The sequence below is a fragment of the Limulus polyphemus genome, unplaced genomic scaffold, assembly GCF_000517525.1.
Source record: "Limulus polyphemus unplaced genomic scaffold, Limulus_polyphemus-2.1.2 Scaffold2973, whole genome shotgun sequence".
NCBI lineage: Eukaryota > Metazoa > Arthropoda > Merostomata > Xiphosura > Limulidae > Limulus > Limulus polyphemus.
Window position 1 is genome coordinate 127,504 of NW_013668583.1, and position 17,148 is coordinate 144,651.

Below are 17,148 nucleotides of genomic sequence, written 5' to 3' on the forward strand. Positions count from 1 at the left end.
TCATACAATACAAACACCCTTGAACAACGTTTAATATAAGAAATGACTTTGTAACGTAATAAAAACAATGTGTAAGTACAAAGCACAGAAAGTAAAGCTAAATAATACAAAAAGGAAAAAAAACAAAAAAAAACGTAGAGATATTTGTTTATTTGCTTGTTTTTGTTGTTAAGCACAAATCTACACAATGAGCTATCTGTGCTGTGGGGGAAGGGGGGTGTAGAGATACCCTGCCCACTTTAAGTGTGAACATTAATCACAAAAATATAGATAGAAAAGTAAGAAAACAATATAAAACTGTTTAACTTTGATATGATTAAATATTACAATTAAACTTTAACAAAACATTTAACTCATTACAAAAGTGGTAGCCTAAAGTGACATTATATGTGAAACAAATGAAAACCCTTAAGTGACCAACACAAAAATATAAAGTATTAATCACTACATATTAAAATCAAACTCATTACATAGAAAGAAATGGTTACTCAAAATGATAAGGGCAAAACACATTAAAGGAAAACAGGAACCTTTATGCTTTGAATGAAAATTGGATAAAAGTAAAACACAAAAATATGATAATGAAATCTAATCATTTTTCACTCGTACACAGTTATGTGCGCGAGTGGGAAATGGCTTGTTAAAATACTTAAAATAAACGTAACAAAAGAAAAAAGATATGTACAAGACTTCCAAATCCCTGCTCTTTCTCACACTTTAGCATGCATGAAAGAGCCGGCCTAGTATGGCTGATGGGTATGGCGCTCGACTTTCAACCTGAGATTCAAATCTCCGTCACTGAACATGCTCGCTCTTTCAGCCTGGGGACATTATCATGTTACGTTCAATCCCATTTTTCGTCATAGTCTCCGCTTTCTTGGGGTTTACTTCATGCTTGTCTTTATGAGGCTTGGGCGTGCCATGGGCCTCAACTATTTGTGGAAAACTTTTATTTGGTTGTGGGATGTAATGATCTCATTGCAAATGTGAGCACATCTGTCTTTGCTCTCTGGTGGTGCTGCCACACCCTATGATGGAACATGATTTTGGGCTCTATCGCTCCTTGTTCTTTACCACCTTGAATGCATCAACAGTGGTATAGACTCCAGCTACTGAGTCACTTGTATTGTTGAATCTGACAATTTATTCTGAGAACTTACCCAAAACTCCCCAGTGGCAACAGAGACCTCATCAGACTTTGCATATAACTAGGACACACCAAGTCAAACTAGTCAGCAAACAACGCATCTTCACTCACAAGCTCACTAACGGTAAACGTTAATCTGACACTTTCCATGTCCACAAGGACTTATTGTATGAGGAGTCTTGAACAAGATGGAGCAGTTGCAATACTTTTAGTTAGAAGGTAGTCCAGTCTTTGACAAAAAAGAAAAATGAATTTTAAATCTTATAGCATTTAATGATTCTTTGCTACTTCTCTTCATTTGGTTGTGTAATAACATTTCATTACTTTTTCATTAGATTAATTTATCAGACGCGTATTTCACATACACCTTTAAATACGCTTTTGATACTTTAATCTAAGTGGTATTGTAAGATCTTATGTTAGGTGACTTGTTTAGAACTATAACGCCGGATATTGTTGCATTGTGTCTTGAATTTTTATTTGAGAAAAGAACTCACGAGTGACTGTATTATGTAAGGGATTATAGGTGTGAAATGTTTCTTATCTGTTTGAGAAGTAAAGTAAGGCGGTTTTGCTGTTTAAAAGGTTTTATATTCACTGATGAATTCGATAAAAATAGTGTTTTGGGCTGCTGTCATTATAGGGTTGTTTTCTGTGTTTGCAAACAATGTTTCTGATGTTTTAGGTATATCTGAATGCGGAAAGTTTAATATTTAATAACTTATTTGATGAACTGTTATGTTAGGTTGCTGTTCGATACTTCTAGTCCTTTGTGGCTGTGATAATTTGTTTGAAAGAGATGTCTGTTTACTGTGAGGTTGAGTACAAACTGCTGCTGCATATGTATAAGAAGGTGTGGGATGTGATATTGGTGTCGGTAGAAGAGGTGTTCTTATTCTAGCTACTGCTAATCATTCGCTGTACAGGACTTTTAAATCCGATTTTGTTGGACCTGGGAGAGTGACGTACACCTTTGACCTCTTCCCTAACAGTAGATTTTTTGCTCTTTTACCATTATTGCTGTATCAGATGTTTGCGTGAATCACTTCCCTGACATTCGAGTTGCCCGCCGAAGCTATTCTCAGTAGCAATGGTAGTGTCATTTAGGGGCTGTCAAATTCAACTCATTTATATTTCAGCCTTCACAAAATAAATAATCACAAGCAAAATTTAGATGAATTAAGACGTTTCTAACTAAAAATTTATGTACCAAGATTAAATTCATCCTGTCGGACAGCGGTAAGTTTATGAACTCACAACGCTTAAATCCGGGGTTCTATTCCCCGCGGTAGACACAGCAGATAGCCAGGTATGGCTTTGCTCTAAAAAATAACAGCAACAAACAAACAAAATTAAAATTCATATTCTTACTACTGTATTTCAATATTCACTTCGAAACAACATGATTCTCTCGCAGATCTGACATATTTCTCAGGGAAATTGATGGAAAATGAGAGAGTACCGGGTGATGTGCTTTGCAGTTCTTAACACTCAGCTAGACTGTGAGAGTGATTTTCTCAAAACATTGGATGACATTTCACATTAGAAAGTTCACTCAGTAGCTCGAAAAGCAAGGGTTGCAGAACCCTTTCGATTAGTGACTTTCAGTCACATGATCTTCCTATATGTCAATAATTCTACAATGTAGTATATACATATCATCTCAATATCACTCAAATAACTAGAAAACTTAGAAAACAATCAGTACCACTTTTTCTCAGCCAAATATATTGTAAATGAGTGACTATCCTAATTGTCAATGACTGAATAGCAGTCACAAAATGTAGTTCGTTCTTTCTCCTGAACATTATTATTTAATGGTTCAGGAAGCAAGGAATGTTACATCCTTTCAATCACTGGTTGCTCAAACATGATTTTATTAGTGTTTAGCTCATGGTTGCGAATTCTTTGCAGAACATGGTATCTTGTATTTCACATGTGGGATTTCGTATAGAACACAATATCTTGTTGTTCGTGTTTGGGATTTATGTGTAGAATGATGTATTGTAGTTCGTGTTTGAATTTCTATGTAGAACACGATATCTTGTAATTCATGCTTCGGATTTCTGTGTGAATCGTGGTATCTTGTAGTTCATGTTTGGGATTTTTGTATGGAATATTATGCCTTGAAGTTCATGCTTGGAATTTCCGTGTGGAACATGATGTCTTGTAGCTCACATTTGATATTTCTGCGTGGGACATGTAGTCCACGTTCGAGATTTCTGTGTAGAACATTGTGTCTTACTCATATTTAGGATTTCTTGTGGAACATGGTGTCTTACTCATATTTAGGATTTCTTGTGGAACATGGTGTCTTATTCATATTTAAGATTTCTTGTGGAACATGGTGTCTTATTCATATTTAAGATTTCTTGTGGAACATGATGTCTTACTCATATTTAGGATTTCTTGTGGAACATGATGTCTTACTCATATTTAGGATTTTTTGTGGAACATGATGTCTCCAGTGCGGTGATATCATTCATGATATGTTCATAATCATTCGATTAGTTGCCAGTAGACGCTTAACATCATGCTTCCTACTAGTAAGCCACCTGTCCCTTATCCGACGCCGCCGGTAATTATCAACAGATTAACCCTGCTACGGGACACTACCAATTTTATCCGCAGATATAAGCCTCAAGACCAAGTAAAGCCTGGAACCGGAACCTATTCAATAAGAAAACCAAGAAGAACACCAGGAGACTCCACAATTCATTCAAAAACTAAGGGATAGGAGAATGAAAAGTCCGCGTGGCCTAATGGATAAGGCGTCTGACTTCGAATCAGATGATTGCAGGTTCGAATCCTGTCGCGGACGTTTATAATAGGAAAATTCTATTTACGCGATACGACACGTCACGATTCAGACACGATCAGAATCAGTCAGAGTAAGCAGTCAGCTCGCTAGCTATCGACCATGTTACATGCCAGTAAGCAGCCTGTCTCATACCCTACGCCGCCGTTAATCATCGACGAACTACCACCCAACTTCTCGCCGCGGGACACGGCTAACATCATCCGCCACTACAAGCCTCAAGTCCGATTATTACATGAACGCACCCGACGTCTTCGAATGGGAGGTATACTCCCCAACCCAAGTCACTCGAAGACTTTCGCTACTTTCGCCACCCCTTGGTCTTCAAACCCTCCCGTCACTTGCCAACCCCCCAAAAGCAAAGCCAGTCTCCACACAATATTTCTCAGGAATGTTCATTTCTCATTCACACCAGAGGAAATACATCACAACCAACTCCATGATTCACGCAGTCCACCATATCCAGTCCAAGAAAACAGGTTCACCCTCCACGTTCATGAAAGTTGTCACAACTTCCAAAACTACAGCAGATCTCATCCTCACCCACGGCTGCTACCTTGATTATCATCACTTTAAGGCAGAAAAACCTTACTGTAAGCCTCACCCTCCCCATACCTTTTCTAACCTACCCCCAAGCCCACGTTTCTCAACACCCTAAAGAAACCCACCGCCAACCAGTACTCTACCGCCCATCCTATTACAATAGACCAAGCCACTCAAACCTCACCCACTCCTGAATCACAAGACATGTCAACCCAAACCACCACAACTAGGAGAAAAAAAGGCACCCAGACCCAGCCACAAGTATTCACTGTTACCAACGACGCCCAACAACTAACCAACAACCCGCCTCCCAGCCCCAAGCTACTTTCTACATCATCGGCATCAAACTCACCCAACGCCCTAGTAATTGACACCTCCCTCCGATCTCTACCTACCTGAGAACCTTTCTGTGCCTTCAGCCCACTCACCAACGACACCGAGGACTCCACGCCTTTACCATCTGCCTGGAACCGGTCCCATAATAAAACCATGGCGAACATCAGGAGACTCCGCAATTCATTCAGGAATTAATCAGACTTCACTTTGCCTTCCCCACTTACTTCTTCTCACTAAACGGGCACTGGAAACGTTAAGTTAGTTGAATACCAGCAGAAGTTAAAGAACTGGAAGGACTTACTCCTTACCCGATTAAGGACAAACCTAATAAATGTTTCGTAGCTTATGGAAAGATACTCTTAAATTTTTACAGTCGAGTACTGAGATCAAAGAATAACATGAAAGTAGCTAATCTCATATTTGAGTTTTACTTGAACACTTATATACGTAAACTATTTCTGAATCATAACTAATATATAGTTACTTATTAATAAAAACTATCTTAGTAATGTAATTTATTTAAGAGCATCTTTCTAAAAAAGAAATTGTATTTGATTGTGTCGAATGTTATATTTATATATATATATACTTTTATAACCTAACTTGTTTGATTATTGTATTTCTTCTGCCTTTACTGATACAAAGTGTGTGAATTTGTATGACCTTGATTTAAACTATGTCTTTAGGATTATACGTATGCATTGATCATACATATAATCCTAAATACAATGTTTAAATCAAGGTGTTTGCTTACAACAATATTCAAGAATTCTTAAAGTTTAAAATTATCATTTTTCGCCGCTTTTCTCAAAACCAAATAAAAATAATATTTTTGAATATACAAAGTTTGTAAGCCAAAATAAAAAATCTAATAACACTTATAGAGAACGTTCTAGTATATTTTATACATCACAATGGTAAAACTGATTATTATAGAAGGTAAGTTGAGAAACACATTTGAACCAAACTGCAGCAGTACTATGTTTCTATACTTTGTAACAGATAGCGCTACTGATTTAAAGAATGCGGAACTCGCGTTAGCGCCATCTGTTAATAATATATAGAAATAAAGTGTTTACTCCAAATATTTTTTTCCGAACGTAATATTTTTTAGCAAATGTTTAGGTTGAAAAGCTAATATATCATACCATTACCCGAATCTATCGCCATAACTCAATTGTACAAGAAGAATTATACGTTTCCAAGTAATCGATAACTAAAAAGGTATAAATGTTTCTTTTTCAATCAGCAATCTAACCATAAAGTTCTTGTAGTGTTATTTAATTTTGTTACTAAAACCCGTGACAAGTTGCAGTAAAATTCTAATAATGATAGCTAAATACAAAAGTAAGTTATAATATTTCAACATAATTACATCATAAAAAAACAACGAAAAATATAGTATTAAAAGTAAAGCTGGGTTATATACTATTACGTTTAAAATTTCTTGGTCATATATCATCAGCGTTATTTATTAGTTTTTTGCTTTAGTTTCGAATTATCGCAGTTTTTTAAACTTTAAAGTGACTTATAGTGAAATATTTTAGCTATTTATTTTGTATTTTTCACATGGTACATAGAGCTAGATAACAAAAAGAAAACTTCTTAAACACAGGTCGAAATGGATTTTTTATAAGGGTTAATGAATCCTTTTCGCTAATTTCTATCTCCATATAAAAATATATCACTTCAATTTGCTTTTTAGTCTAAATAGTTCACAAGGTGGTAATTAGTATATATCACAGTAACACTTTAACAAACATTCCTATTTCAAAAGATTCTACGTTCACTACTGATAAACATTTTATATTTAATAGCATGATTAATTTGACAACTCGAGCTCTCGTGTGGCTCAGCAGTAAGTTTGATGGCTTATAACGCTAAAAACCTTTGATGGGCACCACACAGATAGCCCATGGTGTAGCTTTGTGGTTAGCGACAAATAAGCAAACAAACAAACAAAGATTGTTTGTTTGTTTGTAGTTAAGTACAAAGCTACACATACGGGCTATCTGTGCTCTGCCACCACGGGTATCGAAACCCGGATTCTAGCGTTGTAAGTCCGTAGACATACCGCTGGGCCACTGGGGGGCAAAATCTAAACAGTTTTAAACAGTTTGTTTGTTTGGAATTAAGCACAAAGCTACATAATGGGCTATCTGCGCTATGCCCACCACGAGTATCGAAACCCGGTTTCTAGCGTTGTAAGTCCGCAGACATACCGCTGTGCTACTGGTGGGGCCAAACAAAGATAACTCGAAATAAAAATTACCATATTGTAATCTTGTCCTTGAGGCTGCTTAACTTTGAGATTATCCTTTCTAATTGGTGAGTGTGTGTGTGCGTGTAACATTTTAATATCACATGTAAAAAAAATGAAATAAAAGTTATCATATATAGGTAAGCATGAGTAACGTGGTCTAGCCTATTGTTCAACTAGCTTAGATCTATCATCTACCTTAACATAAGGGCCTAGTTACATTGCAATAACGTTCGGCCTAACATTAGGCAACCTAATAAACTCGTACAAAAATTAATTGTGTGTAGCACGCCAGTTAACCTACTGAACTTTATTTTCCCATAGTTTATTCCGGTCAACATCCACTGAAAATCGATGCATAGCAACTCCTGATCCGGGACGATTCGAGCATTCCCATGCTACACAACATGGCATTCTGAATGGAATCTAACTTCGATCACCTCGTAATAGAAGGTAGCACTGGTACCCTGGAGTTGATTCTTCTAATCCAGATACAAATGCCATAACTACTGAGCTACTGAGATGCAAACACTAATTAGGTCTAAAGTATTGTTATAAGTTTCACAAGCGGAACCAGGGGCTAAAGCCCAATGTCCTGGACCGTCTCATCTTTGAAACGATAAATAAAATACGACCTATTACTCCAGAAAATATAGCTGCTTAAACACATAATTAAAAATTAACACAACTCTCTAGTTTCCAGTGCAAACTTTTAAACTCTCATAAGGGTTAATCTTTAGTTGTTATATTTGTACTTAAAAGATGGCGTTAGCAATAGATTACCACACGCCACAACTGACCTGTTTGTAACTATGACTACTCAAATATAATATTGTAAATATACGTGCATATTATTAATGAATAATCATTTTAGTCGCTACATTGTAGAATCTAATATTATTCGTCATACAAACATAGTTTGACCAATTGAGTATACATGTTAATTTATTCAATTTATTTATTTAAATATGTGATCAAAATAGCAAGCTAACGAAAGGTGAGATGTAGTAAAAATAAACCCAGTTCTAAACTTAACTTCTCAATCATAATGAATTGGCGCGTTTACGTGCTCTCTCGATGACCACTAACGTTGAAAAATAAAACATTCGAAAACTTCAATTCAATCCTTGCCCCTGATGATGCCGCTTAAATCTAGCGAATAGTAGCATTTTTTAAACACATTTAGCTGTTTATCCGTAAATATATCATGAACTACAATAATGGTTCATAATGGGGATTGCACAGGAATTTGCTCGAAACCCAAATAGAAAATTCGGGCAAAAAAGACCTTAAAAAGCAGACTTATTCTTGAAATAACACCCAAAACTTTTCTTTTCAATAGCTAAGACTGTTCTTATTAAAAACGGCTGATTAGAGCAGTAAAACTATAGGATGAAAGCACGTGCAGTTATATAAGTAATTTAGTTTAAAATTTTAAATTTATCCTTAGAAATTTTACACATTTAATCAGTGTCTCCAAGTAACTCAGCTGCGAAATTCACAACAGATACTTATTGTCGTATCCCTTCAGAACTTGCTTTTTTGAAAACTGTAACCAAAATACCATTATTCCCGATCTCCATATGCAGCAAAACATCAAACCTAATATAGCATTTATCACTTCCACCCAGATGTTCCCCAATTTCCAACCTCTCCTAAGTAAAGAGCGTTTAGTGTCACGTGATATTAGTTTAAGCAATTGGGGTAAATAATGATGTTTAATACAGCTGTACCGATTACATGGGGGTAATGACAAGAAACTATTAATCTAGATTCCTTGGCGTTACAATAAAGGAAGTTATTAACACTGTTTTAGAATGGAAAAACTACTACAATATATCTTAATGAATCTGGTTGGTTCTGTTCCGAATAATTTGGTTGCGATCCTAAAGCTAATGTTGGTTACTATCGAGTGCCAATTTCTTATTTGTTTGTTTGTTGGTATGCATTGACAGAAATGATATCTAACATAAAACACATTAGATGTGAAAAAAAAAGTGCGGCCAAAAAAGGATTGAACTAATGAATAGATATTTGCTGTAAAATTCTTATTAATGCTATAAGTGTAGCTACCAATCTGGCCGCCAATCTTGATTTCATTCCTTTAAATCACACGCTCAATCCTTTTTTGGCTACACCTTTTTTCATACTTAAGGTGGTTTTGATTAGATATTTTTCCTGCCTCTATCATACATTTTGATACAACAAACTATTAAGTACTACTAAGTCCAAATAAATTAACACAAGTAGAAGTTAAGTAGTTCATACTGTTTAGTATTGTCGTAAAGTTTAATCTATATCGAGATAAACAAAAAAAATTATTTTTCAAGCAAAAGTGAGCTTTTCTCCTAGAAACGAGTGCACTTATGTGAACAATGTGACATGCTTAAGCAAATGAGACAAAGTTCCAGATAATTTTAAATATCAGTTCCATGCAAACATGAAAAAGAACAGACTTTTTCTGCACACCCAGCTCTTAGTGGCATACAACTATGGTTCACCCAAAACAATGCAGCCTCAGACACATCAAGTGTTAAGACGACCCCAGCCCCTGAAGCTGGTGCTAAAAACCTTGATTCAAAAGAGCTTCTGTCATGCAGCTCTGACTCATATGCTTCTTCCAATCCTCAAGATATCGTCAAAGTAGAAATCTTCAAAAGAAAGCTCTCTGTCCCAAATCCATAAAGAAGATCTTCATTATGTCTGATACACGCCTTGCTTGAAATCTCCTGAAACTGTTAACTTGTTTACTGGAAATTCCAAGCTTCTTGTGATTGCCAAAGAGAGTGGGACAATTTTTCGTAAGGACTCAGTGAGTGCTCTCATAAAAAGTGTTTACCATAAAGAAACTCCGAAAGCATTTCTTTCAACTAAAGTCAGTTCCTCTAATGCAAGTAGTTCTGTCCAGTCAAATGGGAAGAATAGTGTTGAAAGGTAATTAGGAACTAGCCAACACGGTCGGCTGTCATATGATACAAATCTACAAAGAATGACGCCAAGAGACTTACTTTATTTACACGCTTATTCCCGAGTCGAGCAGTACAATTCTTTCTAAATGATTTGTTTTGTTTTTTTGTTTTGCTGTAATATATGTTGAGGTTCTGTTACCGTGAAGAAGAATAATTGCGCCCCACACTTTGGGACCGCGGTTGTATTAAACGAGTCACGGCCGAATCGCGCTCTTCAGTCTGACAAGAGTAGCCTAAGAGTTAGCGGTGGGTAGCGGTGACTCCCTTTAGTCTTTCACTTCAAAACCAGAAACGATTAACGCCTGGAACCCTCTTGTAGCTTTACGAGAAATTCAACATACAAACAAACACTGCCGAAAATTATCCAGAACATACGAATATTTCTGAACATTATAGTATTTACAGCGAATGCACGTGAAGACATGTTGATTAGTAGATGAATATTTGAATTTTTATCAGAAAGTATTATCTGTAATTTCTTAACTTAGACTTTCCTAAACCTTTATGTACCTGAAGGCTATTATACACATTGGTGTATCATAGTTGTGAGAATTTGACCACATGTAGAATTATACATGGACTTTTCCCTACGTTAAAATACTTTTTTTTTTGCGAACTTTCGTCATTCTTCCGGAGCCTTCATCGGGCAACAATGTAGGCGGTAAGAGGGCCGAAAGCTTGCAAATAAAAGTATTTTAACGCAGAGAAAAGCCCATATATAATTTTACATATTAATTTACTTACGTCATGAGAGTTAAACAACAAGAATCTGACCATTTTGAGGTTTAAATCATTGTTCAATAAACAATCGATAACTGTAATAAACGCTTCATTAGTAAACAAATTATTGTACTTTCATTGGAGTCACATTACAAAATAGGCTATCACCTGATTAGTTACTTAAGGAATACGAATTTGTTGAAAAGAAGGTCAATAGATGTGAAAGAACCTCATCAGTCTATGTGTATGTCAAGCTAGCTGATAAGCTGGTCTTCAGGCAGTTTGAGGCCTCCAACTGCCGTGTTAGTTACTACACAATTAATGCACGTTGATTTTGTAAAAACAAATAAGGTCAAAGACAAGCGTAGGAGAAGGTATGTTTTAGTATTCATTTATTTTCTTCTTAAGTGAAATCACCTCAGAAATGGTTACAAGGAAGGACACACCTGTTTTTACCGGATTGTTACTTTTCTCCATTTGACGAGATGTGTTTCTAGCCTGTTTTCTCACTTTCATTTTCACATTGTAGAAATCGGCCTTCGTAGGTTCTTTTTCTTTCTCCAATTTTAATTTATATAGTATTTCAACATTGTTTTAGGTTTATAGAAGTTATCACAGACTTGTGCCTCTCCTAACATCTCCATTTAAACTATCAATAATATTGCGGCAAAGTGGTATGTCTGCGGGCGTATAATGCTAGAAACAATCAATAATATTAAACATGTAGAAAATTAAGTGGCCGTACACTGTGAAAGAAAAGTTAAAAGATAATAGTACTAACTTGATTTTTTTCTTTTTCTCACTAATTGTTGAGTGTATAGAGAAATGTTGATAGCGCAAGTTGGTCCTGTGATAGAGTTTTGAATTTCGCTGCTAGCAAGCCGCGTTAGAATTCATGGAAAATCACAAAATATTTCCCCTCACTTTAAACTTTAGCGATGTATTATAAGAGTTCCGTTACAGTCAAATCTTTAGTGTGATGCTGCTAACTAACTGCATTCCGTCTGGTCAGTAGTTAAAAATATGGATGGCAGCAGATACCCTAGTAGCTTTGCCAAAAATACAAACAACTTGAAAATAACTATAAATCACATTTTTTTTCAAACTCACTCGAAGTTTAGCCAAAGATAAAAAAGTGTATTGTTGTCCTTTATGTGTGTGTGAAAGTCAAAAATGTATATTTACGCCAATGACTCTAGTGTATGTTTTAAAGTTTTAGCGAAATACAACCCACGTAGACGGAATAAACAGAGTGAGTTAAAAAAGTTATCGAAACTGTAATCTCAAACAGTTATCTATAAAAAGATAACGGGAAACGCAATCTTGTGATATAATTAAAATTAACACTAATATATATATACAAATGCTCACTGTTAAGAAATAGGAATTTAAAATACCTTAATACGTTAGAGAGTGATCTGTAAAGCTCAGGGTCGCTGAAAGTTATTATGTGCCCTGGGGGAGAATTGGCAGGTGCCCCTTCCGGGCGGATTTAGGTCAGGTGTGGCTTGGGGCAGTAGAATGGCATTTGCTCCGCTCCCCACCCCCACCCATATAAATACAAGAGCATACAATGCATAAACAATTTCAAAATTTATTTTCGTCGGTCGACCCCAAGTGTATGGGCCATGGTGCAGCGGCTCCTTCTGCCCCATCCTTAATATGGCCCTGCCCCTCCCCTACCGAATAGTTTTAGAGTAATGTCATGTATACACATAAGTGGTTGAAGAAGTGGTTAATTTTTACTTAAATGTTTCTTCCTAATTGGATACATTCTGTACGCATTTTTGCTGCTCTCTTGGGCAATGGGTCCCGGAAAATATCCCGTACCTCCTAGCTCTCTCGGTTGGTCCGATAAGACCACCTTTTTCGTTCAGGCAATGGCGTTTCTAACTATGGCTTATAATGTTTGCTGATAAAGAATAGTCAAACCTTTTGAAATATTCACGTTCATTTCATCGTGAATTCTCGAGAAACAACAGATAAACAATTTTCATTCAGTTATACTTTCATTAAGCTATCTTAATTGTGTAAGTTAAAATCGAACGTCTATAGCCAAGTGTCTATTGATGTTAAACTGTACGAAAATGCTACAGAAAAACACATTTCCAGGTGTATAATTCGTTTAGAAATACCTTTATAATCACAAGTGGATCCAGTGAGAACATTTATCTATCGCTTATTGCTATTATTTTAATAGCTGGTTTCTGACATTCGTCTGTATTTTAAGCGGCAGTTTTTGGTGCAGCAGATAATCGATTGCAATTTATAGTGTAAAAAACATGGGCGTCTGCAGAATTTTTTCTAAAGAGGGGCAAAGTTTCCGGGGGGGGGGCAAAGTAGTGTGAAATTGTGAATTGAATAAAAAAATCATATACATATGCTGAATGAATAAAAAAAAAGAATTATGTCTCTCATTTTCCAGGAGAGACATGTGCTCCTTCTTGCCTCCGCCCCCCTGCAGACGGCCATGGTAAAGAATCACTTTACTTTTTCATTCACTTACCTGCGCTGATGAAAGATCATTTATATAGATCCCAGGCAAGTTGTTTAAATGTTTCAGAACCACTATATTTTATCATTAACGAAAAATTTGCTTATGATATGATATGATATGATGCCATTCCACTGATTTACTGTACATTAGGTTTGGGTAGGCCTAACTTTGATGGTATAAGAAACTTGTACGAATGTAAAAATAGCTAAGAAGAACTTCGTGCTAAATGTGATTAAAATCCACATACAGGCGTTATTATGAACATGAATAGATATTTAAAAACAAAAACATGCATTATTAACGAACAAACAAAACAGGCGTACAGACAATATGTTTCGACTGGCATCAGCCCGTCACCATCAGGATAATACGGTGCTTGCTCGTGATTTTGTGTACGTTAATTGAGAAATTGTTTGCAGCAATCTTTTCTTTATTATACTATCATTTATTATGACAAAAATTTTGCATTTCTGTTATGTTAAGCCTGGCATGGCCTGGTGGTTAGTTAGGGTGTTCGACTCGCAATCTTCGGGTCGCGGGTTCGAATCTCGTCACCAAACATGCTTTCCCTTTCAGCGGTGGGGAGTGAGGTTATAATACGACGGTCAACCTCACTTTTCATTGGTAATGAGTAACGCAAGAGTTAGCGGTAGGCGATGTTGACTAGCTGCCTTACTGCTACCCTATTACTTCTAAATTAGGAACAGCAAGGCGGTGTTGACTAGCTGCTTTCCTTCTACCCTATCACTTCTAAATTAGGGACAGCAAGGCAGTATTGACTAATTGCCTTCCTTCTACCCTATCACTTCTAAATTAGGGACAGCAAGGCGGTATTGACTAGTTGCCTTCCTTCTACCCTATCACTTCTAAATTAGTAACAGGAAGGCGATGTTGACTAGCTGCCTTCCTTCTACCCTATCACTTCTAAATTAGGGACAGCAAGCATATATAAGTCTCGAGTAGTTTTGAGAAACAAAACGGTTATGTTAAGTCATTTCATTTGTTTCAACTAATTTTCTTTTCGACCAATAGCTACTTACATACTAGGAAATCAATGATTATAATTAGAGTGGACAACAGCAAAAGGCGAGAAGGTATCATAAAAAATAGTAAGTTGTTGTGACCCGAAACGATCTTTCTACATAAAAACATACAAATAAATGTCTTAGTAGAAAAAGCGCAAGTATGTAGTAAAAAGAAATACGTCATATGAACTAGGTCAAATGATTAATTAAACATTTAACTTCTTGCAACAGTGTTTAGTTTTTTAACCCTGATTCCTTAATGTCAGAACCTATTTTTCTCAATACTCACTGTAACCTCAATCCATATTGTAATGTGCCTGACGAGGTTACTTAAGATCGTTATTTTATTCTGCAATAAAAAACAAGCACACTCTCCCAAGTATACACTTATCAATTACTTTTATACTGTACCACAGCTGGATCAATTTAGAATTAAGCAATCCGTTTGAACTAATCTATCGAGTTGCAATATTACATCATGTCTGATCATCTATTAATTAAAAAGGTACGTGTGTGTGTGTGTTTTCTTATAGCAAAGCCACAGCAGGCTATCTGCTGTGTCCACAAAGGGGAATCGAACCCCTGATTTTAGCTTTGTAAACCCGAAGACTTATCGCTGTCCCATCAGGTAACATTAAAAAAAAAGTACTCAAGTGTGTTACTTATAATGAATGAACTAATCACCTTCATTCTTCATAATCGTTTAAATTACATGTGGTATAGAATACTAAAAACCCACAGAAACCATATACAATGAAGAAGAACAAATCTGAATTGCAGATGAGATGAAAGGGCTGAAAGTGAATAAGCTAATAGATATACTGATATTAATAATAATAAACGGCCAATCTCGGACAAATGGTCCTTCAAGGCGGCGGGGATCTCTAAATCCTGTGTCAAGAGTTTCATGAGGGGGAAACGGGAATACGTCGAGAAAACCCACTTTCACTGATAAGGAACCAATTTGTTACTAGTGCCCAGCTAGCGAGAAGATATAAATTGGAGGGACAAAGTGAAGGGTTGTGCTGAGGGTTAGTTAGTGATTCGTGGAGTCTCTGATTATTCAGATGTTCATTAGGAATTTACAAGAGTTCAAGTTCAGATAGGGTTTTCACGGCGTGAAGCTTTCGGTGTCGTTGGTAGGTTAGGGTTTTCACGGTGTGAAGCCTTCGGTTTTGTTGGTAGGTTAGGGTTTTCACAGTGTGAAATCTTCGGTGTCGTTGGTAGGTGGGCGGAAAGCAAGGAAAGGTTCAAAACGTATATCGTAGTCGGCGGAGATGTCGATAACAAGAGCATTGAGTGAGTTTGACGAGAAGGGGGCGGAATGTGGATCTGGGCTGAGGGGTGGGAAGGGTGTAAGTTCGGATAGGTTGCTGGTTTGTTGTGATGCTTCGACAGTTACAGGTTGAAGTGGGTCTGAGTACCTTTTTTCCTTCTTGTTACAGTTGTTTGAGTGACCTTGTCTTGTAGTCTAAGTTTCTTGGTATCTTGTAGTTAGTTGGGTTATATTGTGGGTTGTGGAATTCTGGTAGGCAGCGGGTGTTGTTCGAAGGTTGTGAAGCATCGGCTTGGGGGTATACTGGTTAGGATAAGGGTGGGCGAGGCTTCCGGTATGGTTTTTCTGTTTTAAAACGGTGGAAATTAAGCCGTGGGTGAGAATGAAGTCTGCTGTCGGTTGAGAAGTCGTGACAACTTTTACAAATTGTGAGGTTAGTCCGGTTTTCTTGCACATGATACGGTGGCGGTTGGCAGGTGACGGGTGGGTTTGACAGCCATGAACGGAAAAAGTAGCGTAGGTCTTCAAATGACTTGAGCTGGAGGAAGATCCCTCCTTTTGCAAAGTCGACAGGTGCGTTCGAGTATTATATATTTATTTCTGGCAGTTATTTTGATTTAAAATTAATTATTTCCGAAGAAATAATTACTAATCAGGGGTGCTCGAAGATTAAGCAATCCTCCTTCGCCCCCAAAATCCTCCTTTTGTTGTTGTTCTTGGCAATTATTTTGATTTAAAAATAATTATCTCCTAAGAAATAATTATTAATCAAGGGTGCTCGAAGATTAAACAATCCTCCTTCACCCCACGCGTGGTCTAGGAATATGGGCTTAACTTGAGAAAATAGGAAATTAATGCAGACAAGGTGTGTAAGTTTAAAAAGGTAAACGTGAGAGTAACGGTAAAAAAAAAAGTGAAGAGCAAAGTAAACTAAACTAAACGGCCAATGTCGGACAGATGATCCATCAGGGCGGCGGGGATCTAAAAATCCTATGCCGAGAATTTAATGTTAGGGGAAACGTGAGTACCCCGAGAAAACCCACTTTCACTGGTAACGACCAATTCGTTAGGCGTTTTGAAGGATCATATTGATTGTTTGTTTTGTTTGTTTTTAATTATGCACAAAGCTACACAAGGGCTATCTGTGCTCTGCCCACCACGGGTATCGAAACCCGGTTTCTAGCGTTGTAAGTCCGCAGACATACCGCTGTGCCACTGGGGGGCGATCATATTGATTTGTAGTTCTTCAATGATAACCGCTGTATTAAACCGATGTGTTTGTTTGTTTATCCCTAAGCTACACAATGGGCAATCTGAGCTGTGTCCACCGAGGGTAATCGAATCCCGGATTTTAGCATTGCGAGTTCGACACCTTTCCACTGATCTACTTGGGACGTATCTGTTAGAATTTAAAATATAATTATTTCCAGTTGTCAAAATAACAGAATTTTACTTATACATCTTAATAGTATAATTATATAGTGTGTTGCTGTTGGGCTTAGGATTATTCTACAGTAGATGTTTGACTTGTTGTAAGATAAATGAACAGCACACATG

General features: G+C 36.8%; 1 long non-coding RNA gene and 1 other non-coding gene across 2 annotated transcripts in view; one reads left to right on the plus strand and one right to left on the minus strand.

The window, feature by feature from the left end:
• Positions 1–1,869: 1,869 nt before the first annotated feature.
• LOC111088002 overlaps positions 1,870–17,148 on the minus strand; it is a 21,483-nt gene continuing 6,204 nt past the window's right edge. Inside the window, exons 3-4 of the long non-coding RNA XR_002612629.1 lie at positions 15,774–15,778; positions 1,870–1,880 (exon numbers count right to left, since the gene is read on the minus strand). This is a non-coding gene — a long non-coding RNA (uncharacterized LOC111088002). The remainder of the gene's footprint in view (positions 1,881–15,773; positions 15,779–17,148) is intronic.
• On the plus strand, positions 3,896–3,968 carry Trnar-ucg. Its single transcript has one exon. It is a non-coding gene; the product is annotated as a tRNA-Arg (tRNA).